This window comes from Bos javanicus, chromosome 10 (assembly GCF_032452875.1).
Source record: "Bos javanicus breed banteng chromosome 10, ARS-OSU_banteng_1.0, whole genome shotgun sequence".
Classification (NCBI taxonomy): Eukaryota; Metazoa; Chordata; class Mammalia; order Artiodactyla; family Bovidae; genus Bos; species Bos javanicus.
Genome location: NC_083877.1, coordinates 28,189,071 through 28,213,689, shown reverse-complemented (window position 1 = coordinate 28,213,689; position 24,619 = coordinate 28,189,071). Strand labels below are relative to the sequence as shown.

Sequence of the window (24,619 nt, the reverse complement as noted above, 5' to 3'; positions counted from 1 at the left end):
TAAAGGCAAAAATCACTTCTTCCAACTTACAGATTTTACAAACACACCCCATAAGTATATTTTATAAGCTTTAAATGGGAGCCCTGCTCAGATGCATTTCAGACGATAGTTTCCAGTCTTGGGCATTAAAATATTGAGAGAGCATGAAGAAAAATGCAGAATGTGACAAATTACAAAAGATACAGGTCTAGTTTCTTCAACAAATAAATTACAAGGGGAAAACAGTGGGAGAAGGGGGAAAAAACCTATAGATTAAAAGAGCTCAATGGACACATAACCACTGTACTGTGGGAACTTATTTGTACTCTGATCCAAATAATATAACTAGTGGGAATTCTCTGGCAGACCAGTGGTTAAGAATTGATGCTTTCACTGCCATGGCCTGAGTTCAATCCCTGGTCAGGGAACCAAGATTTCACAGGCTGCATGACATGACCAAATATACATATCAAACAATTTAACTAGAAAAAAAAATCATTTCTAATACCACTGAAGAAATGTGAACAATAACAAGGTATTTTCTTATATTAAGGAAATATTTTATCTGCTTATTGTTTGGTATGATACAATTATTTGTTAAATATTTTTATCTTTTAGAAATAAATATTGAACTATTTATTGATGTAAAGCTATGATGTAGGATTTGCTTCAAAATCATAGGTGGAGAGGACTGGTGGGTAGAGATGAAATAAACTGAGCATAATTGATGATTCCTGAAGCTGGATGATAAGTATTTGGAAATTCATTATATAATTCTATCTACTTTAGTACATGTTTGAAATTTTTCATAATAAGAATTAAACTAAAAAATCATGCATACAGAATCTAAAGATATAATTCAAATGAGTAGGCCAAAGATTATAAAATCTTTATGAAATACTATAAAACTTGTAAAACACATTAAAATAATCCATTTGTACAAGATGAGTGAGACTTTACACTTTTATTGACATGGGAACAGGACATGTATATTGCAGAAAATTAGGAGGGAGAGACAAGCCAAAAAATAAAAACCCCAGGTTCCCATCACCTAGGCACACCACTAAGAACACTTTGCTGTACATTCTTTCAGATCTTTTACAATGTTTATATTTATATATACTTTTGGTAACCAGACTTTTTCATCAATATTCTCCACCTCTGCTCTTCAGTAAATTTCATCTTCTACAGCATCCAGACTATTTCCAAATTTCCCTAACTCATCCCCAAAATTTCCTTTAGAGTTGGTTTTTCCAAGACAGTATTCAAGACCATGTATTATATCTCACTGCTTGTCCATTAAGTCTCTTTGAATCTACCACAACCTCTATTTTTATGACATTTATTTACTGAAGAAGGCAAAAGGACCCACGTTCTGTCTGGTTATTTCCTTGTGGCATTAGTATATTAATTTATAGGAAATAGTGGATAAAAAACATTTTTAATCTAAATGCTCAATAGACTTGAGTTAAATATTTTTGGCTAAAATACATCACAGATGGTGAATAACATATGATAAATGGCTGAGCCATGAGTAAAGTGGGAAAGCAGAAAGTGTTAGTTGCTCAGTCATGTCCAATGCTTTGTGACCCTAGGGACTGTAGCCCGCCCAACTTCCCTGTCCATGGAATTCTCCAAGCAAGAATACTGGAATGGGTAGCCATTCCCTTCCCCAGGGGATCTTCCTGACCCAGAGAAGACCTGGCCCAGGTCTGCATTACAGGCAGATTCTTTAGCATCTGAGCCGCCAGGGAAGCCCCAACATAAGTAAAGCTAAGACTAACCAATAAGTTTGTATCATGAAGCCTGATCTACCCACCATAGTGAGGTTTTTCCCTGTTGCATCAAGCAAATTATCTGTGTGGTGTTATTTTGGTCCACTACAAATTTCAGGTTGCCCATCAACCATTCACATATCAAGTTTAAAACTAGTCAATAATCCTTGCCTGAATCAAATTTCATAAGCTTTCATGAAGCAATGGAGTAAGCGACCTTTCAAGATCACTTTCAGCCCTCATATGTCATCATAAACCTCCTGGACAGCACAAAAAGATGGCAATCCACGTTATAATCTAGAGATCTTGAAGGCTGCCTGAAACCTAATGTGAAACCTAACGTGAAACCTGTCTGAAACATTCCTGAAAGCTTCTCAGAACCAAAAGATGATGGCAAATTAAAGATAAATGACTGAATGAGATCTGCTATATAAATAACAAATGCCAGGAACATGTCAAAGAAAATACCTTGCAACTGATGAGAATCTGATAGGTAGACTACAGCTGAAAGTATCTGCAGGGTTTAATTTGGGAAAATTCAATATTCTTTTGTTGACCCACTGGGTAAGGAGAGTTCAGAGAGGCTTCTCCAGTTAGTAGAAAACTTTGAACACAGATATAGCCCTTTGCAAAAATGTAAACCTGAGCAAAATAATTAGCTGGATGTGAAAGGATTATGATCTGAAACACCCAAGGAACTATTAACCAGAAATAAGCACTGAAATGGGAGACTGGAGATCTAGATAGAATTAATGATCCTGCCATCACCATCATTTAATATTTACAAAGTGTTTATAATAGCTTGGGCCTTGCTGCTGAATGACTCACTAATCCCCAACTCAGAAGAATCACTGAACAAGAATCTCATTATCTCCACCTAAATGTGGAGACAAGAGTCATCATTAGCCTCCATCACAAGAGGGTAGTAAGAGGTAATAAAGTTTGGAAGACATCTGACGTAACTTAGAGAAAGGTATATCTTAAAACTCCTAGAGATTTTATGTTTACTTCATTTTGCAAAAATCTGGGACAGGATAAAATTTGCAAAATCCCATGATGGGAGAAAGAGCAGAATAAATAAGAAAATACTGATGAAAGCAATGTGAAAACTAAATAGGAAGGCATCATTATATAAACATTATTATGAAATGCCTGGTGTATACTGTGTACTATAAGACACTGATGAAAGAAATCAACAATACAAAATGAATGGAAAAGTAGTTCATGCTTATAGATCTGAAGAATAGTTAAATGTCCATACTATCCAAAGCAATCTACAGCTTCAATGCAATTTCTATTAAAATTCCAATGGCATTTTTCACAGAAATAAAACAAACAATCCTAAAATTCGCTTTACCGTCTGAGCCACCAGGGAAGTCCTGAGGAAACACAAAGACCCCAAAGAGCCAAAGCAAACTTGAAAAAAAGAGCAAAGAAGGAGGCATCACAATTCCTGGCGTCAAAGTATACTTCAAAGCTATACCAATCAAAACAGGATAGTATTGGCATAAAAACAGACTCAGTTCAATGGAACAGAATGAAGAGCCCCGAAATAACCCCACACACATATGGTCAATTAATTTATGGCAAAGAAGCTAAGAATATACAATGGAGAGGGGAAAAAAAACAGTCTCTTCTTTAAATGGTGATGGGAACACTGGCGAGCTACATTCAAAAGAATGAAACTGGGCCCCTGTCTTACACCATATACAAAAATTAACTTAAAATGGATCAAAAACTTGAATGTAAGCTCTGAAACCATAAAACTCCTAGGAGAAATAATAGGTGGTAAATTGCTTGACATCAGTCTTGTAAGTAAGTTTTTGGACTTGACAACAAAAACAAAAATAAACAAGTAGGATTACATCAACCTACAAAGCTTCTGCACAGCAAGGGAAACCACCAACAAAGTGAAAGGCAACCTACAGAGCGGGAGAAATATTTGCAAATCATATATCTAAATCAGCTTCTCGTTTAATAACCGACTTTAAAAGCAGTTATAAAATAATAAGTGCAGAATTATATTTCTATATGTTATAAACCCAACAATAAGGCTCTTGCAATAAAAGCTATAAATATATGCTTACTCCTCTGTCTTCTCTCATAGTCTTTAAAAGACATAAAATTATATAAGGTAATAATTATAACAAAATATGATTAGCTTTGTGACATATAGAGGTAATATACATAAAACAACAGAACAACAAAAAGCAGAAAAGAGGAATAGAGCTCTATTAATGTCTCTATATCTCACTGGAATTAACTTAGTTGATGAAAATTCTAAGTTAAAATATAAATGGTAAGCCCTAGAGCAACCATTAAGGAAACAACTTCTTTAAAAAGTGGGGGAAAAATTAAAAGAATTAAACTGTTGCACTAAAAATATTCACTTGGTGCAAAAGAAAGCAGTAAAAGTGGAATATAGGAAAGATATACATGAGACCTGTGGAAGAAAAAAAGTAAAATGGCAGATATAAATACCCAACTGTGTCAATAAAAATATTAAATATAAATAAAGAAGGAAAAATGGAAAAACAGGCAGAATAGATTCTTTTAAAATCCAACTATATGCTGTCTGCAGGAAATATGTTAGATTCAAAGATTAAAATATCATTAAAATGAAGTAAAAGAATGGGAAAAGATACTCTATGCAAATAGTATGCAAAAGAAAACTGGGGTGGCTATTCAAATTTCAGACAAAATAGACTTCAAGGAAAAACTGTTACAAGAGACAAAGAACATTATTCAATGATAAAAGGGTCAATCCATCAGAAAGATAACAACATTTAAACATATGCTGCTAACAAGAGAACCTCACAGTATAGGAAGCAAAAACTGACAGAATTATGGGGGAAAATATCAATAGTTCAACAATAATATCTGGAGACTTCAACACCCCATTTTCAGTAATGGCTAGAGCTAAACAAAAGGTACTAATATACACAGCAGAACCAATAAAAAGCTTTACTCACTGAAGATGAGGTCCTATTTTTCTTACAACAATAATTTACATTAACTTACAACAACTTAAATTTAATTGGCCAGCCTATGAACACTATGTTTGATCGACATTATTTTTAAAACATCCTCTTACTTTCTTTTTTCCAAAAAAGCAACAGTTGATATTTAATGCTTATCTTTATCATGAAGAGCTTGCAGATACGCCAGTATAATTTGGGACGCTACTAATACATACCTAGACAACATATCCTCTTTAAAGCCTTTTATACTCGGGAACCTAGGTTCTGAAGGTCCCTGTTCTATTTTCTTCTGGAGTAAATGAGTATAGAAAAGGCTTTCCTGATTTGAACCTAATAAGGAAGTTGAAAATAATCAATCACACATTTTTCAACAACCTTGTTTGTTCCTCACAAAATGTAATTATACCACAGGAGGGACAGAGTGAGATAAAAAATATATATATATATGAAAGAAAGCATATTTAAGGAAACTCCCCTACAGAAAGTCACTGAAAACTAATTTCAGTAATTAAGTTAAAAAGTCAAATACAGCCAACCAAAAATGCTACAGTGTAACTGGAAAATTATATTAATTCATCCTACTATAAAATTTTTAAATGTTATAAAACTCTAAAACATATCATTAGTTAATAGTCTAGTTGACAACTTTTATATCTATAACTCTATTAAGGTCATTTTTATCTTACATAATCATTGGGTCATAAGCAGAAACTGATCATAGTTCAGAGTTCAAGAACAGCTTTTAGTATTAGAAAAGTGTGCTTCAAACTTAGAGAATGAACTTACTGCTACCCGAGGGGAAGAGTGATGGGAGGGATAGTTAAGGAGTTTGGGATTGACATGTACACACTACCATATTTAAAATGGACAGCCAACAAGGCGGAGAAGGCAATGGCACCCCACTCCAGTACTCTTGCCTGGAAAATCCCATGGACAGAGGAGCCTGGTGGGCTGCAGTCCATGGGATCTCGAAGAGTCAGACACGACTGAGCGACTTCACTTTCACTTTCCACTTTCATGCATTGGAAAAGGCAATGGCAACCCACTCCAGTGCTCTTGCCTGGAGAATCCCAGGGACGGGGAACCTGGTGGGCTGCCGTCTATGGGGTCGCACAGCACTGGATACGACTGAAGTGACTTAGCAGCAGCAGTAGCAGCAACCAACAAGGACCAAGTGTATAGCACAGGGAACTCTGCTCAATATTAGATAACAACCTAAATGGAAAAAGACTTTGAAAAAGAATAAATAATGCTGTACACCTGAAGTAACACAACACTGTTAGTCAACTATACTCCAGTATAAAATAAAAAGTTTTAAAAAGTGCTAGCAAAAATAATTTTTATATCATTTCAAGCAGCTAAATTTTAATAAATGACTGAATAAAAAATATACCATGTACATAGTATACAGGTATACCAAGAAGGATATTTCCATTTGTCATTGTGTATTAAATAAAATACATATTGGAGCACGATCATATTTGAAAAAGTTAGTAAGTGTAATATATGGCATACATACATAAATTATTTATTGAGCCCAGAACAATGTACATAGCATTAGAGCTCCAAATTACTGTGGCCATTAAGAACTAGGAAAAAAAGTGATCCAGACTGTATTGAAATTCGACGGTTTTTCCGGCACAAAATCTGTATACAACCTCTTTTCTTGTCCCTCCTTGTGATCCGTGTATGCGAAAGAAGAGAAGGAAGAGGCCCCTGAGAACAGAGAAAATGGTAACCCCACCTTCAAAGCAGCTGTTCAATGACACTTCTCCACAGGGCTCCTCTTTCACCCTGCTGCTGCCGATGCTAAGTCGCTTCAGTCATGTCCGACTCTGTGCAACCCCATAGACGGCAGCCTACCAGGCTCCCCCGTCCCTGGGATTCTCCAGGCAAGAACACTGGAGTGGGTTGCCATTGCCTTCTCCGCCTCTTTCACCGTAGTCCTTACATTTTTCTCAAGTCCTTCTATCTGTCTCACCTGTGTAATTGTTTCCAAAATTGCCTAAAAATAGGAGGCAGAGAAAGCTAATTACCATTTGCTGGCAGCCCACCTAAGAGCTTGAGAGTTTATTGCTTTCATGACTGAAGGGCAGTCTGGGAAATTAGGCTGCAGTAACTTTCACTGGGCCAACTGGTGATTTTAAACTATCTTTTGTGTAAGTCCTTTAATGGAAGTCCTTATGGAAAGGAGGATGTGGGTGGCAATAGAATGAATCAGTTTCATTTTATCTGCTTTACAACTTGAGCTCCATTTAAGAATTCAGGCTAAATAAAGGTTTCAAAGTTACCAAATTAATCCACCTTGTAAGTCCCAACTCTCAGGTAAAATTCCACAAATTCGATTAACATCAATGGTTTTTTCCAGTAAAGGCACTAAACGTAATTATAACCAAGACAATTTGCTTCTTGCTATGGTTACGATCTCAATCAAACAATAACTAGAAATCCAACTAAAAGGCCTTCAAATAAAAACTTTGCTTTATTAAAACATTTGACTAAAAGGTTTTCTGAACACAAAAATAATCAACCTTCATATGTGGAGTGCATGTAGACTGAGCATCCTTGGGTAAGTTCAGTGTACAAAACATACCCTCCTCCACCACAGCCACTGACAGCTTACTCTTCCTAAGAAAGCAAACGGCACTTCAGGCACACTAGCCTCTGTTCAGTCTTCCCAGGGATTACACTGCATGGGTTTAACTGCAAACAGCCAGGTTTTCCTTTTTTTAATTAATCTGTCTTTACTGAAGTATAGTTGATGTACAAGATTACAGAAGTTTAAAGTACACTACATAGTGATTCACAATTTTGAAAGGTTAATATTTATGGGGCTTCCCTCGTAGCTCAGTTGGTAAAGAATCTGTTTGCAACGCAGGAGACCTGGGTTCATTTCCTGGGTCAGGAAGATCCCCTGGAGAAGGAACTGGCAACCCACTCCAGTATTCTTTCCTAGAGAATCCTCATGGACAGAGGAGCCTGGCAGGCTACAGTCCATGGGGTCGCAAGAATTGGACACGACTTAGCAACTAAAATCACCACCATTTCATTTATAGTTATTGTAAAATATTGGCTATATTCCCTTTGCTGTGTAAGATATCCTTGTTCGTAGCTCATTTTATACCTTTAAACCCCTGCCCCTATCTTGCCCCTACCCGCTTCTTCTCTCTCTCTACTAGTAACCTCTAGTTTGTTCTCTACAGGCCAGATTCTTTTTGACTGTCTCAGTTAAATTTTCACCTCACTTCTCTATCAACACAAGGTTGGTTTCCTTAGTTACTGAGGTCTTAAGGTCATCACCTTCCACTTTCCAGAAAAATCACAGGCCACTAAATAGCTGTTGTTTATCTGGCCAATTTTAAGACACTCTCGAAACTTTCAAATCACCAGAGAGAACTTAATTAGTAAAGAATTATCAATCTAGAAAGAGCCTGGGTAGCCCTGGCCCACCTTCTGCCCTCAGGCAAGATCATGTAGATATCACACTGGGCCCGTCTCCCGGGTCTGCGTTTTCTCTTACCTAAATTAACCATATTTCCTCCTTCATAACAACAAAGTTCCAATTCCTTAATCATTATCATTGATTATTCTACATTTCTAAAATTCTCCATGACTGTACAGAAGAGATGTAGTCAGCCAGAAACTGATGATTCCAGAAGCATCTGATGTATGAAACCACCTTTCCTACAATGACACCACCTTGTATCTATCAAAACTCATTCATGAAATTATCTTTAATTTCAAAGAAGCCCTGGAAGACAGAAAAGACCTTACTTACACATAATCAATTACATGTATACAGATGAAATACAGTTGAAACAGGTCATACCCACTCCCAAAACTTACCAACCACACAAAGTTCACAAAAATGTATCCATGGTAACCTGTTCATGTTAATCATTGGAAATAGCAAGATTCACGAATGGGGAAATGACTTGATAGTAATAAATCACTTATACTTAAAAGCAATAAAAATGACCAGAGACTGGGGGGAGAAGACACATATAATCAATGACATGAAGAAAAACATGCAATTTAACAGGGAAGTTGATTAACATTTGCAAAAATTGTTGGAACTGAAATAAATGATGATGTCAACGAATGACAGACTGATAAAATGTGAAAAAAAACTACAAACAGGTGTGATTTAAATCTTATGCTGTCTGTCCTTGTTAATTAAAGAATGAATGCCACCATCTGGTAGAGTACACTTCTCACACTGCCTCACAACTCAAATAGACTACAATTTTCACTGCACTTTCCATAGTGACTTTCAAAGTTACAGCTGTGAGGCTAGAAATCTGTGTGCCTTCATACAAGTTCTATATGTCACCTCATTCAGATCCCTTGACTGAATTACAATCTTAGTTTCCTTGTGGCAAAAACCTATAAGCTTAACTAGGTCAAATTTCCTGAGATAAAAGAACACTTTTTAGCTGTTCTCTCTTTAAAGACAAGGGCTTAACTCAGGCCCTACTCAGCAAGAGCCATTTGCCATTTCACATGAAAGAACAAATGGACCTAAGAGACTTCTCTTAAGTCCCTACCATGTATAATGCGGGGCAGCCCGTACACACCCTGACCGAGTGAGGAGGAAGGAATCACCTGAAAAGCCGTCCTTGGTACATGTCTTATCTGACACCTAGATGAGCGGATGTATGCTTCCATCGCTTGCTTCCCACCATCTGAAGCTCCTCTTTTGAATTTGTCCTCCTACTCAGTTCTTCCCTGATGAACAGAATCTGGACACAATGCATAATATTTCTCTTTTGTGGGCATGCTGATTTTTCTTTTAACATTACAATCTTTTATCTTCAAGAGCACTTACACATGACAACGTTAACCTGAAAAGGACGCAGGCCGGGTCAGTCGGCTCCCTGAGCGTCCACAGAATTCGGATGACAACTTCTACATAATATTTAGAGATTTCAAAGGCAAATATTCTGTGGATGGCATTGAAGACAAGTGCCTGCGTTAACCATGAGCCCTGCATTCGCCACACAATGCATAACATTTGCAGGACACTCGAGCTCCCATGCTCTTCTTTTCAGGCTGAACTGCCTTTTCTGTTCCTCTGCCATCAACATAACGACATCATGAGTCAGATCAGATCAGATCAGTTGCTCAGTCGTGTCCGACTCTTTGCGACCCCATGAATCGCAGCACGCCAGGCCTCCCTGTCCATCACCAACTCCCAGAGTTCACTGAGACTCATGTCCATCGAGTCAGTGAGTACATATCAGTAAAAATCCTTTCCTTCCCACCCACAGTGCTTTAACCAAAATTGAGAAATGAGACAAAGAAAATGCACTTTCTGGAGGCAGAGAAATTCGCTAGATGATTTCCCCTGTGAAAGGACAGCATGCTACAATCTGCATTTCTCTTCTGTTCTCTTCAAGTGTGACCTTTAGGAAGCTCTCCCAACATTAGGGAGGAAAAAACTTTAATTAAAAGAAAGGGCAGCAAAGACATGTAAGGAAGGGAGAGAGCTTTTTACCTGACATTAGAGAAAGGTGGATTTTCTCAAAGCTCTCAATCCACAAGGACAAGACGCAAACCCCAGGACCAGGATTATGGAGTGCACACAAGCCGAGCGCCTTGAAGCTGGGCCGCGGCACAGTGAGCCTGAATAACCGTGTCTGGTAAAGTTCTCTTGGAGCTAGCAGTACTGACATTACCTGTGCCTCCTCTTTGTAAGTGTGAGACTCTCTCCGCCTCATAGAAATGCAAAGCTACGCTGAACTCCACCTTGTCTTGATCCCCACCAGCAGTGTGGGTCTTCCTTTTGTGGAGGAAGCACAAATTAAACTCACAGTATTGCTCTCCTCTAACAGGGCGACCTGTGAGTGGAAAATCTTCATTGAAACTCTCAAGAGGCATAAATATGAAAAGCCTCTTAGAACATGAGCTGTAACCTTAGCAGAAGGAAACTGCTGTCTCTTCCCGTAATATGCTCGGCAGAAAAAGGCACATCTGCCCCCAAAGAGTAGCCCCACTGGTATGTCTAAAGAGGCAACACACTGATGAAAGCAACTTGAAAGTCAAAGCCCTCCCCTGAGAGTAACACACTGTCGTCATCACAGTTTAGACAAGAAGAGAAGAGAATGTCGGGAGCATGATGTATCATTAAGACAGTTCTGAATGGGCACTCAGGGAAAGCCCTAGAGAACAGAAGGGACAGGAAGGCGGCCCTGGGTCTGTCCCAAAGAAAATGTCAATTACCGGCAAGATAAAGCTTGCTTCTTTCTGCACACCACCCTCAAGACCAGCCTTCAGGCTGGTTATTCACAGCAATTCAGTGCACTAAAGGTTAAAAAGGAAAAGGGAAATGCCTCATTATTTCTAATGGTCCTGAAGTCACTCAAAAAGCAGTAAGATCCAGAGTGGTAGATTTTGTTAGCTGAGGCACACAATTCACTTGGAAAGACATCTCAGGGTTACCAGTGTGCAGAACAGACAAGCTCTTCTCTCACCACTGAAGAGAGCTGATGATCTCCTCAATGCCGAAGTATGTCATGCGAAAAATAATAACCCTCTTGGTCTGGAATACTTATCTTTTTAGGATCTGATAAAAACTCTAATTAGATGGTCTCCAATAATTACTCCCTTTTATCAATTTCCATATAGTAAAATACAAAGTTTCGATAAATGGAGTCCAGATAACTACCAGCACCAAGATACAGGGCAGTCCCACTGCCCCAAAGCTTTCCATCACACCACCCTCCAAGCTCTCTCTCAACCGAGTGCATTCGCAGTGGATTCACATGCTGTTCTGAGTAAAAGTGGTTCATCGCTTTTTACCACTAACTTCTAGTCCTTCGTATAGTTCGTGTATTCATTCACCAGGTAAAGAAATCTTTGGTTGTTTCTGGCTTTTGGCAATTACGAATAAACAATCACCATACACATTCAAGCATAAGAGTCTCCATTTCTTCGGGGTAAATACAGACCTAAGAATGGGATTGCTAGGTCATATGAAAAATTTAACCTGATAAGGAACTGCTGGGATTTGGTATTGTCAGGTTTTCTGAAGCCATTCTAACAGACATAAGGTTTCCCTGCCAATGCAGGAGATGCGGTTTCAATCCCTGGGTCAGGAAGATGCCCTGGAGAAAAAAGTGGCAACCCACTCTGATCTTATCTGGGAAATCCCATGGACAGAGAAGCCTAGAGGGCTACAGTCCATGGGGTCACAGAAGACTCGGACACCACTTAGTGACTAAACAACAGATATAAGGTGGTTTCTCTTTGTGGTTTTACTTTGGATTTCCCTAATAACAAATGCCGTTGACCACCTTGTGCTATTTGCCATCAATCTATTTTCCTGGGTATACCATCTGTTAAGTCTTTTCCCCATTTTTAATGAATTATTTACTTTCACATGGAGTGTTGAGAGCTCTGTTTTCTGGATACAATCCCTTGGTTGGATATGTGATTTGAAAATATTTTCTACCAAGTCTGTGGCTTGTTTTTTTAATAGAATTTATTCTTTATTAATAAAGCTTTATTAATAGCAATTTTAGGGCCACAGAAAAACCACATGAAAGGGAACAGCAATTTCCCATATAGCCCTGTGTAGCTTATCTTTCTATTTTCTCAACAGCATCCTTCCCAAAGCAGAGGTTTTTAATTTTCAGGAAGTCCAACTTAGCTATTTCTTTTCTTTTGCACGTCATCCTTTTGGTGCTATATCTAAGAAATGTTTGCCTAACCCAAGGCCACAAACATTTCCTCCTATGGCTTCTTCTAAAAGAAGAATGGCTGTCTTTGCATTCGTGTCAAGATACTTTAATTTATGGAGGGAGCAGGGTTATAATGATTGCTTTAAAGTCTGGCTCAGAATGCCATGATCTGAGTCATCTATGGGGCTGGCATCTGTGAATTGTCTTTTGCCTCAAGAATTAGTCACATTTTCCTGGTATACTGTAAAACTTTGGCTGTAGAATAACATTCTGAATATGAAGTTCTTGAGACTCTGGGTCCCGTTTAAAATCCTCTGGAGAACGTTATGGTTTTGTTTGTTCCATTTTATTAGGCAACCAATCTGGTTAGCTTCAGACAATAAGTTCTGTCTCATCCTCTGTGGGCGATAGTTCAGTGTCTTCTCAGTTCTCAAGGTTTTTGCTCCTCTGCTGCCTCCGTCTGTCTGCCCCACATGCACTTCTGAGTGAGCCTGTCTTTGGCCGTTTCATGCTCCAAGAGGATCCCCTTCCAGCTCTCTCCTCCCTAGGACTGTCCCAACCCTCTGGCCCAAAGGTCTGGTTTCTCTTAAGAGTTCTAGCTGCCCACACTGCCCCTCAAAGAGCAAAACAAAGAAGGATAAAAAAGAAAACGGACATTTTCTCATGCTCTTTGGACTGCAGGAACCCTGTTTCCTGGTTCCTCTGGCCAGAAAGACAGACTTATATTTCAGCTGCCAGCACCACCAGCCAGCCTGGCTCTCCAAAGGATCTGCTGCCCACTCACCCATGATTCAAAGGAAGGAGGGAACCTCCCCCCCATCCTCTCCAGCTTGCATTTTCCTGGTCTTCTGGTTAAAAAGATGTAACTCCCCTTGGTTTTTAGCTACCAGGGACACAGCTCTCTTGACAGCCTGCCTTAGATTCAAGACTGGAGAGAAAGCAAACACTGAGAAACTCTCACCCCTGGTCCCGTATACAGGTTGCTTACCCAGGTTTTCACCCCCAGGACCACCTGTTAGCTCTTCTTTGCTTTTCCAAGTCTTCAAGTAACCTGTCCACAGCGTTGAGCTGCACACATCGTCACCAGCTCTCCCTTGATGCGTCTTCCCGGTAGTTCTGCTGCTGCTTGCGGAGGCAGCAGCTCTCTCGACCTCTTCAACTATGAGATATGCCACACACCTGAGCTGAGGGCCGGCCTGTTTCTCACCTTCCACTTGATAGTATCACCAGGGGAAAGAAAACCCCATCACTGAGTCTCATAAAACCATGGCATCCGTGCACATTTCTCACTCTCCTCTTGGGTGCCATGGTTTATCTTATACCCTCAAAAACACAGGGAAGAAAACCAAAACTTCCTGACCTCTGGACCACTGTCCTATCCTACTCCTCACTCTGGAGGCCTTGCCTCTTACGCTCCCCGCCAATCACATGGGGTGTAAGAGGCCGGTGGGTGGGGAACTGTTCATTGTAAACAGCTGCTCATCAGGTATGCCGCTAGAGACTAAGAAAGACTAATCCACACATGTTCCAGCTGTTAAGGGCCCCAAAAGAAAGAAAGCCGATGTTGGAAATTCTGATAGATGCTTCTTTCTTGGGCGCAGGCATTTAAAGTCCTTCTGGCTCTTTTCACCGATGGCAAAATAGAGGACTGTATGCAGAGAGGAGCCCAGAGAGCGGATGAGGTTTCAGCTACACTCAGCCTCCCTTTAGTGCTTTTAGTTTTAGCAGGAAAGCCAGAAAAATACTAACAGAAAATAAACATGAATGTTTCCAGAATATTCTAATGCCATGCTTAAAGACAAACTCCATTATTCGGTCACATAAGTATCCACTGAGAGTCTACACTACGCCAGGTACTGTTTGATGTGCATGAAACATTCCCTGCTCTCTTGAAGCTGACATTCTACTGTAGGAGTCAAACGACCAACACATAAACAGATATATAATGTTTGTATAACTACATGCATAAAACACAGTGCTTTCAGGTAGTGACAAATAAGACCCTACAAAGATAAAGCAGGGTAATGCTTTAGAGAATGATGAAAGCACTATTTTATATAGAGTCATCAGCGAACCATCTTTAGAGACATTCAAGCAGAGAACCAGATAAGTGAGGGAGTAAGTCATGCAGGGACCTGGGGGTGAAGAGGCAGAAGGGTCAGGCCCTTAGGAGAGAACAATCTTGCCACATTCGAAAACCAGAAGTGAAGCCAGTATCCTGGCTACAGAGTGAAGGAGCAAGCTCTGAGAGGTTCACAGGAGTCGGAGCATGAAGAGCCTTACAAAGCAGGATGAGGAATCCAAATTTTATTCTAAATGTAATGGGAAGGGAGACCCAGAGACATGAAAAACGCAAGGTTTAATCTGATCATCTCTCATTCTCAAAAAATTTTACTAACCAAAAAAATTACTTTCAAACTCAGAGCTAAACCTAATATTCAAATCCACTTTACAGTCAGCCTTCACAGATTAAGAAGCCAATACAAAGTCAAATCACAGAGTTTAAGAATAAAGCATAATTAATCAACCCCCCAAACACAAGTTATTTTTCATAAATAATGTTCTCAAATGCCAAATTATTCCTTTTCTACTAGAAAACAGAATTGACAGCATGATTTTTTGTTAATTATAATAAATCAATATTGGTTCACTAATTGTAACAAAGGTTCCTTACTAATGTGAGATGTTAATAATGGGAAAAAAACAGCATGGGATATTTAGGGACTATCTATACTAGTCTCTTAATTTCTCTAAATTTAAAACTGTTCTAAAAAGTCTATAAAGTCTATTTTGAGAAATATATTTATATAAAATCTCCCTGCAGGATACATGCTCTGAGACTACATACCAACAAAAGCAACCACCTTATCCTACTGCTATGAGTTATTCAGTTGGTACAACGAGACTGAAAATCAGCCTCTAATCAACTAGGTAATTCAAGTTGTAGATCTTCCACTTTTTCCTCAACAAGCACTATCCATACTCTACCTACCTCTTAAGTATATGAACATGTTTAGAAAATGTGAGGCATGCTTACTTCTTTAAATAAGTTCACAATAACAACAGCAAATAATTACTATTATGGAGAAATGGAGCTGGTAATAAGAATAAAGCAAACTCGAGACATTTTTAAGTTTAGCAAAAGTGAGAACATTACATCCCAGAGCCTAAAATACTCCAGAAATCTGAAACAGTGGCCCAGTTGTAGGCTAAGTACAGGTGTGACAAACCTTATTTAGCTCAAACACTTGGGTGGGGGAGGGTATGTGAACATTTTAGAGGGAAAAAAGCTAACGTGTTTATTATTGACCACAGAATAGACAAGATTTTTGTTTTTCAAAAGAGGACACAGGTTTAGGCAATTGAGAAATACATACCGCGATCCTTCCAAGAAAACACAGGCTGAAAGGTAAGAACAATTTTCCGAGCAAAATTTTCTTATGCTTTGTTAAATATATCACTTTCTGCCTGTGATAGGCAGAATAATGGCTCCCCAAAGATGTTCAAGCCCTAAGCCCCTGAATATAGGAATATGTTTGGGGACACTGCAAAAGGGCCATAGGATTGCAGATAGGAATTAAGGTTGCTAATTAGCTGACCCTGAAATAGGGAGATTGCTCTGGAATATACAGATGGGCCCAATGTAATCACAAGAATTCATTAAGAGTAAAAGAGGGAGGCAGAAAAAAAAGAAAGGGAAAGAGATGTGACCACAGAAGTCAGAAAGATGCTATGTTGCTGACTTTGAAGACAGAGGAAGAAGCCAAGAGCCAAGGAACGTAAGCAGCCTCTAGAAGCAGGAAACATTCTCCCTGGAGCCTCCAAAAAGGAACACAGCCCTGTAGACACCTGATTTTAGCTCAGTGAAACCCATAGTGGGACTCCAGAGCCATAAGATAGTCATCTATATTGTCTTAGACCACTAAGTTTTTGGTAATTTGTTACAGCAACAATGAGAACGAATATGCTACCTCTAAAAAGAACTCTCCTGAGTTAAACAGTAAAGACTTTTTTAACCCAGTATCAGATGGCATCTTTACCATAGGCCAATTAAAGGCGGGGAAAGGTGTCATTTGCATATGAAGTAAACAATCACAAGTAAGAGAATCTAAAGATCAGTAACTAAAAGAACTGATATATGTAAGCTACAACAAAAACTAGACTGGACTATTCATTTCAGAAACAGTCAAGTGGTCTTAGTTTGCATTAAAATTCCCATCAGTTTCTTAATCTGTTTCATCTGAAGTCTTCACACTAACCAATATAAAACTATTTATGGTTAGAAAACCATCTGTATTAGTCATACAGACTGCCAAAACAAAATACCACAGACTGTGTGGCTTAAACAGCAGAAAATTATTCCTCATGGTTCTGGAGGCTGGGAACTGCAAGATCAAGGCGGCCGCAGACCTTGTGAGGTCCTCAGGGCGGTAAGGACCTACCTAGCTGGTTAGATGCCTGCCTTCTCGCTATATCCTCACAAGTCAAGGAGAAAGGGCTCTGGTCTCTCTTCCTTTCCTGACAAGAGCACCAGCTCAATCAGACTAGGGCCCTGCCCTTACGACTTATCACCTCCTCGACTTATCACCTCCTCGTAAGCCCTGTCTCCAAATGCCATCACCTGGGGGTTAAGGCCTCAAAGTGTCAGTTTTGGGGGAACAGAAACATTCAGTTCTTTACATCATCAGTAATCATTATTTAGGTCAAGAAGCAAAAAAGGAACATATTTTGCCCAGAAAATATTCATTAGGGAAAATTATTAAGTCACATAAATTAAGAAACTAAAAACTGGGAATATAAAGAGCTTCCAAATAGTATATTAACAATCAACTTATATATTTATTAACATGCTAATATATGTGTAGATATAGAGAGGGGCACAGGCCAACTATATGTGTTTATACAACATATACAGTCAGTTCCTACACTAAAAAAAGAAAGATGCCTCTTTAATTTGTTCTTTTAAAATAAATCTGTTTTTAAGGATATACTAGCTTTGGAAGTGGGAAATACAGATGGCTAAGGCACCAAAAGCCACTGTATACATAAACTGCAAATATAAACTCAATTTCTACAATCCAGAAAATGAAGGAGGTAAACACAAGTCCATGTATCAGAAGAGGCACATAACTCAAAAGAAACATACTTCCAAAGTTTGCTGTTTATTCTAAAAAATTTATTCTGTAAGCTCTACCTTGACTCTAAGCCACTAATGCCAACAATCAGTGAAACTATACTGAAATTTCACAAATATGATAATACATACCAGATCTGGAGTTCATACTGCAAGTCAGTTTCAAATTTTTCATCTAGAAAACCTACATTAAGGATAAATGAAGCACCATATTAAACTCACACATTTGCTCATCATCCTTGCCTGAATTACCCTTAGCCATGACATATGCACCAAAGCTCACACATACAAAAGATAAGAAACTCCAACATCAAAAGAAGATTTTCTCCTACAACTTGTTTCTCTGATTCTCACTCTTTTTTTCCTTTATGGTTACGACTGTACTAGTCTAACAAAACATGGAGAGAAGAAACACGAAATGATGAGTGTATATCATTTCTCAGATTCTCAATCTGGTTTGAAATAATATCAACAATCTAAGTAACAGTCAAAACTGAGGAGTGAAGAATTATAATTACAATGAAGATTTTGTTGCTGCTGTTCTGATCCACTCAGTTAAGGTTTGAACACACTCAGGTTGGCACGCATTCCAAGGTTGTTCAATCCATCACTAAAGTATGAAAATGAATGTTACTCCCATTTGGAAAAAAGTTGGACTGCCTACCCCACCTGCTGTTCAAGGCTAAAATTGCTTTGGCTTCTGGTTTCATGTCAGCTTTGAGCAGACACACATTCGGTGCAGCAGATGATGCCTGGGGGTGGCCTGAAATTTTATTTTCATTGCTGTTTTGGAGCCGGACAAGGGCCTTGGAGTTCATACATCTAGTTCAACCTGCATTTGACAGACGGCTCAACTGTACTTTATTTGATTAGGCCAAAAAGCACTTACACATTCACTTTTATCTCTATTATTCACTTCTTATTTGAAAAAAAAAAATCCTTTAACTTTTGTAAAGAGAAATGAAGCATCACCATTTCAGTCATTTTTAAGCAGTCTGCTCTACAGAGCACATCTCAATCTAACATGATTTTTAAGCTACAGGATGATTTCATTGATTATAAACTATACTGATGATATTCTAAAATTGAGTGGTTTCATATGATTTTCACACTTAAATGTTTTATAAGTGAGAGAGAATGAGAATAGATTAATATTTGTTTGCTATCAGATCAGATCAGATCAGTCGCTCAGTCGTGTCCGACTCTTTGCGACCCCATGAATCGCAGCACGCCAGGCCTCCCTGTCCATCACCTCCCAGAGTTCACTCAGACTCATGTCCATCGAGTCAGTGATGCCATCCAGCCATCTCATCCTCTGTCGTCCCCTTCTCCTTCTGCCCTCAATCCCTCCCAGCATCAGAGTCTTTTCCAATGAGTCAACTCTTCACATGAGGTGGCCAAAGTACTGGAGTTTCAGCTTTAGCATCATTCCTTCCAAAGAAATCCCAGGGCTGATCTCCTTCAGAATGGACTGGGTGGATCTCCTTGCAGTCCAAGGGACTCTCAAGAGTCTTCTCCAACACCACAGTTCAAAAGCATCAATTCTTCGGCACTCAGCCTTCTTCACAGTCCAACTCTCACATCCATACATGACCACAGGAAAAACCATAGCCTTGACTAGACGAACCTTTGTTGGCAACGTAATGTCTCTGCTTTTGAATATGCTATCTAGGTTGGTCATAACTTTCCTTCCAAGGAGTAAGCGTCTTTTAATTTCATGGCTGCAGTCACCATCTGCAGTGATTTTGGAGCCCAGAAAAATAAAGTCTGCCACTGTTTCCACTGTTTCCCCCATCTATTTCCCATGAAGTGATGGGACCGGATGCCATGATCTTCGTTTTCTGAATGTTGAGCTTTAAGCCAACTTTTTCACTCTCCACTTTCACTTTCATCAAGAGGCTTTTTAGTTCCTCTATAGACGTCCCAATTTTAGAAAGAAAAGAAATTGAGAAGGGAAGGGAAGTGGGATGCAAAAGTTTCACAGTTTTTTTAATATCTTTTGATATCTTTTTAATATCACATAGCACAGTAGGCCACTAAAGGAACTGGAATCTGGGGGATGGAAGCAAGGCTTTTATCAGTCTGGGAAGTACAGTGTGGTAAAACCACACCCCAAGACCAAGGATACTGGGCAGAAACCTCCATTTCTGTTTCATCTGGTGAAAATCTTAAATTCCCAACCTCATAGTTTACTACCCTCTCTTCTGCTATCTCTAAGAGCAATAAGATACATACAGAATAACTACAAAAGCTTAAGTTAATAAAGTTCTAAGGGATAAACTAAAATTCAATGTAGCCTATTTGCTATAATAGAAAAGAAAGATAGGAATGCTTGATAGGAAAGCATGAAAAATACATAACTCTTCTAAGAGGGAAAAAACAATTCACAATTCATTATTTTAACCATTCATAAGCAACAGCAAAAAAAAAAAAAAAAAAATTCTTATCCTAGAAGTTACAAACCTCAAGTTCAAGTATTCATCCCACCACCAACTACGTGGCTGTATTACTTAAATGGCCTGAAGTACACCCAGCTACTAATTTCTTCATCTATAAAATCACATTTAATACTGCCTGCCTCCAAAATATGGAGGTTCTGATCATAATTTAAATGTAAGAATGACTTTGAAAACCTACTTTGAAAAAGCAGTTCTAGTTAACTTGATGTTTCATTTGTTTCTTTACTCATATGAGTGATGTCTGTTCATGGCAACAAAATAAAAATTCAAATACTACAGAAAGATATGCCTCTTGAGAAACTGTATGCAGGTCAGGAAGCAACAGTTAAAACTGGACATGGAACAACAGACTGCTTCCAAATAGGAAAAGGAGTACATCAAGACTGTATATTGTCACCCTGTTTACTTAACTTATATGCAGAGTACATCATGAGAAACGCTGGACTGGAAAAAGCACAAGCTGGAATCAAGATTGCCGGGACAAATATCAATAACCTCAGATATGCAGATGACACCACCCTTATGGCAGAAAGTGAAGAAGAACTAAAGAGCCTTTTCATGAAAGTGAAAGAGGAGAGTCAAAAAGTTGGCTTAAAGCTCAATATTCAGAAAACTAAGATCATGGCATCTGGTCCCATCACTCCATGGCAAATAGATGGGGAAACAGTGGCTGACTTGATTTTGAGGGGCTCCCAAATCACTACAGATGGTAATTGCAGCCATGAAATTAAAAGACGCTTACTCCTTGGAAGGAAAGTTATGACCAACCTAGACAGCATATTAAAAAGCAGAGACATTACTTTGTCAACAAAGGTCCGTCTAGTCAAGGCTATGGTTTTTCCAGTAGTCATGTATGGATGTGAGAGTTTGATGGTGAAGAAAGCTGAGCGCAAAAGAACTGCTGCTTTTGAACTGTGGTGTTGGAGAAGACTCTTGAGAGTCTCTTGGACTGCAAGGAGATCCAACCAGTCTATCCTAAAAGAGATCAGTCCTGCGTGTTCATTGAAATGACTGATGTTGAAGCTGAAACTCCAATACTTTGGCCCCCTGATGTCAAGATTTGACTCATTGGAAAAGATCCTGATGCTGGGAAAGATTGAGGGCAGAAGGAGAAGGGGACGACAGAGGATGAGATGGTTGGATGGCATCACCGACTCAATGGACATGGGTTTGGGTAGACTCCAGCAGTTGGTGATGGACAGGGAGGCCTGGCATGCTGTGGTTCATGGGGTTGCAAAGAGTTAGACATGACTGAGCCACTGAACTGAACAGAAAAAATAAAGGAAAATCCTCCTTTTCTACTAGTCTTATTCCCAAAAGGTAACCACTACATGTTTCCTGTATAGCCTCCTATTCTATGCCTATGTATGAATATTCTCTTTTTACACAAATGTAGTAATACTATACTTACTTTTCTGAAGTAACCTTTTCCCTTAATATTAGACTTTTCCTGTATCTATCCTATTATTTAACAGCTGCGGATAATCTCTGCATGGACATAACATAACCAGTCCTTCTGCAGAGAGATTTAGGAACTTGTTTCTAGATTGTCCTTATTTTAAACAATGTTGCAAACAACAGTCATCTATTTACATAAGCTAACTATTCAGATATATACATAAGAGAAATTGCTAAATATGGAATTGCTGGACCAAGGCTATATAATCAGGTAGCTTTAAAAAATAACTTCTCTAATATTTAATAACTGACAAAAAAAATGGCAAAGGTAAAAGTGGCAGGACTTCAAAGTGTAAACAAAATTAAGATCCAAGTTTAAATAATACATACAACAAATGAGTTTAAAACATAAATAAATTAATTTAGAAAAAAATTTTTAAACACGAATAGAGAACAAAATAGTGAAAACGGGTGCTATATAAGACTCCTGGATACTATAATTCCTATTTTATTCTCATAGTTTAAAAACTCGGTTGTTTGCTCAAACTGGAAAGTTTAAATATTTAGAACAAAGAAAATATAAAATCCAATGCGATTTAAAGCTGTTGTATAGATCTGGCCCTTGGGAGAGCAGTAATTTTTTAGTTACTAAGCTTTCAACCATCAAAAGAAGGGTACTTCAAATAGAGTAACAAAGGCAAATGAAACATAATTCTGCTGACCTGAACTCCCCAAATGGCACTGTCTAAAAACACAGTACCTCTCTCAGTTCAGTCGCTCAGTCATGTCCAACTCTTTGCGACCCCATGGACTGCAGCACACCAGGCCTCCTTGTCCATCACCAACTCCTGGAGTTTACTGAAAGTCATGTCCATCGAGTCGGTGATGCCATCCAACCACCTCATCCTCTGTCGTCCCCTTCTCCTCCCGCTTTCCATCTTTCCCAGCATCAGGGTCTTTTCCAATGAGTCAAATCTTGACATCAGGGGGCCAAAGTATTGGAGTTTCAGCTTCAGCATCAGTCCTTCCAATGAATATTCAGGACTGATCTCCTTTAGGATGGACTGGTTGGATCTCCTTGCAGTCCAATCTCAAGAGTCTTCTCCAACACCACAGTTCAAAAGTATCAATTCTTTGGTGCTCAACTTTCTTTATAGTCCAAGTCTCACATCCATACCTAACTACTGGAAAAACCATCACTTTAACTAGATGGACTTTGTTGGCAAAGTAATGTCTCTGTTTTTTAATATGCTGTCTAGGCTGGTCATAACTTTTCTTCCAAGGAGCAAGCATCTTTTAATTTCATGGCTACAGTCACCATCTGCAGTGATTTTGGAGCTCAAAAAACAAATAAAGTCTGTTACTGTTTCCACTGTTTCCCCATCTATCTGTAAGGAAGTGATGGGACCAGATGCCATAATCTTAGTTTTCTGAATGTTGAGTTTTAAGCCAACTTTTCACTCTCCTCTTTCACTTTCATGAAGAGGCTCTTTAGTTCTTCTTCACTTTCTGCCATATGGCTGGTGTCATCTGCGTATCTGAGGTTATTGATATTTCTCCCGGCAATCTTGATTCCAGCTTGTGCTTCATCCAGCCCAGCGTTTCTCATGATGTACTCTGCATATAACTTAAATATGCAGGGTGACAATATACAGCCTTGACGTACTCCTTTCCTAATTTGGAACCAGTCTGTTATTCCATGTCCAGTTCTAACTGTTGCTTCCTAATCTGCATACAGATTTCTCAGGAGGCAGGTCAGGTGGCCTGGTATTCCCATCTCTTGAAGAATTTTCCACAGTTTGTTGTGATCCACACAGTCAAAGGCTTTGGTGTAGTCAATAAAGCAGAAGTAGATGTTTTTATGGAACTCTCTTGCTTTTTCGATGATCCTTTGATCTTTGGTTCCTCTGCATTTTTTAAATCCAGCATGAAAATCTGGAAGTTCATAGTTCACGTACTGTTGAAGCCTGGATTGGAGAATTTTGAGCATTACTTTACTAGCGTGTGAAATAAGTACAATTGTGCAGTAGTTTGAGAATTCTTTGCATTGCCTTTCTTTGGGATTGGAATGAAAACTGACCTTTTCCAGTCCTGTGGTCACTGCTGAGTTTTCCAAATTTGCTAGCATACTAAGTGCAACACTTTCATGGCATCATCTTTTAGGATTTGAAATAGCTCAACTGGAATTCCATCACCTCCACTAGCTTGATTCATAGTGAAGCTTCCTAAGTGATGCTTGACTTCACATTCCAGGATATCTGGCTCTAGGTGAGTGATAACACCATCGTGATTATCTGGGTCATGAAGATCTTTTTTATATAGTTCTTCTGTGTATTCTTGCCACCTCTTCTTAATATGTTCTGCTTCTGTTAGGTCCATACAATTTCTGTCCTTTATTGTGCCCATCTTTGGATGAAATGTTCCCTAGGTATCTCTCATTTTCTTGAAGAGATGTCTAGTCTTTCCCATTCTATTGTTTTCCTCTATTTCTTTGCACTGATCACTGAAGAAGGCTTTCTTATCTCTCCTTGCTATTCTTTGAAACTCTGCATTCAAATGGGTGTATCTCTCCTTTTCATCTTTGCCTTTCACTTCTCTTCTTTTCTCAGCTATTTGTAAGGCCTCCTCAGACAACCATTTTGGCTTTTTGCATTTCTTTTTCCTGGGGATGGTCTTGATCCCTGCCTCCTGCACAATGTCACGAACCTCCATCCATAGTTCTTCAGGCACTCTATCAGATCTAGTCCCTTAAAACTATTTGTCACTTCCACTGTATAATCGTAAGGTATTTTATTTAGGTCATACCTGAATTGTCTAGTGTCTTTCCCTACTTTCTTCAATTTAAGTCTGAATTTGGCAATAAGGAGTTCATGATCTGAGCCACAGTCAGTTCCCGGTCTTGTTTTTGCTGACTGTATAGAGCTTCTCCATCTTTGGCTGCATAGAATATAGTCAGTCTGACTTCAGTATTGACCATCTGGTGATGTCCATGTGTAGAGTATTCTCTTGTGTTGTTGGAAAGGGTGTTTGCTATGACCACTGTGTTCTCTTGGCAAAACTGTTATCTTTTGACCTGCTTTGTTTTGTACTCCAAGACCAAATTTGCCTGTTACTCCAGGTATCTCTTGACTTCCTACTTTTGCATTCCAGTCCCCTATAATAAAAAGGACATCTTTTTTGGGTGTTAGTTCTAGAAGATCTTGTAAGTCTT

The 24,619-nt window shown here is 38.9% G+C and overlaps 1 protein-coding gene across 1 annotated transcript in view; it reads right to left on the bottom strand.

The window, feature by feature from the left end:
• The window catches only part of AVEN (apoptosis and caspase activation inhibitor), a 192,210-nt gene that overhangs the window by 152,910 nt on the left and 14,681 nt on the right, over positions 1–24,619 (bottom strand). The window lies entirely within an intron of this gene.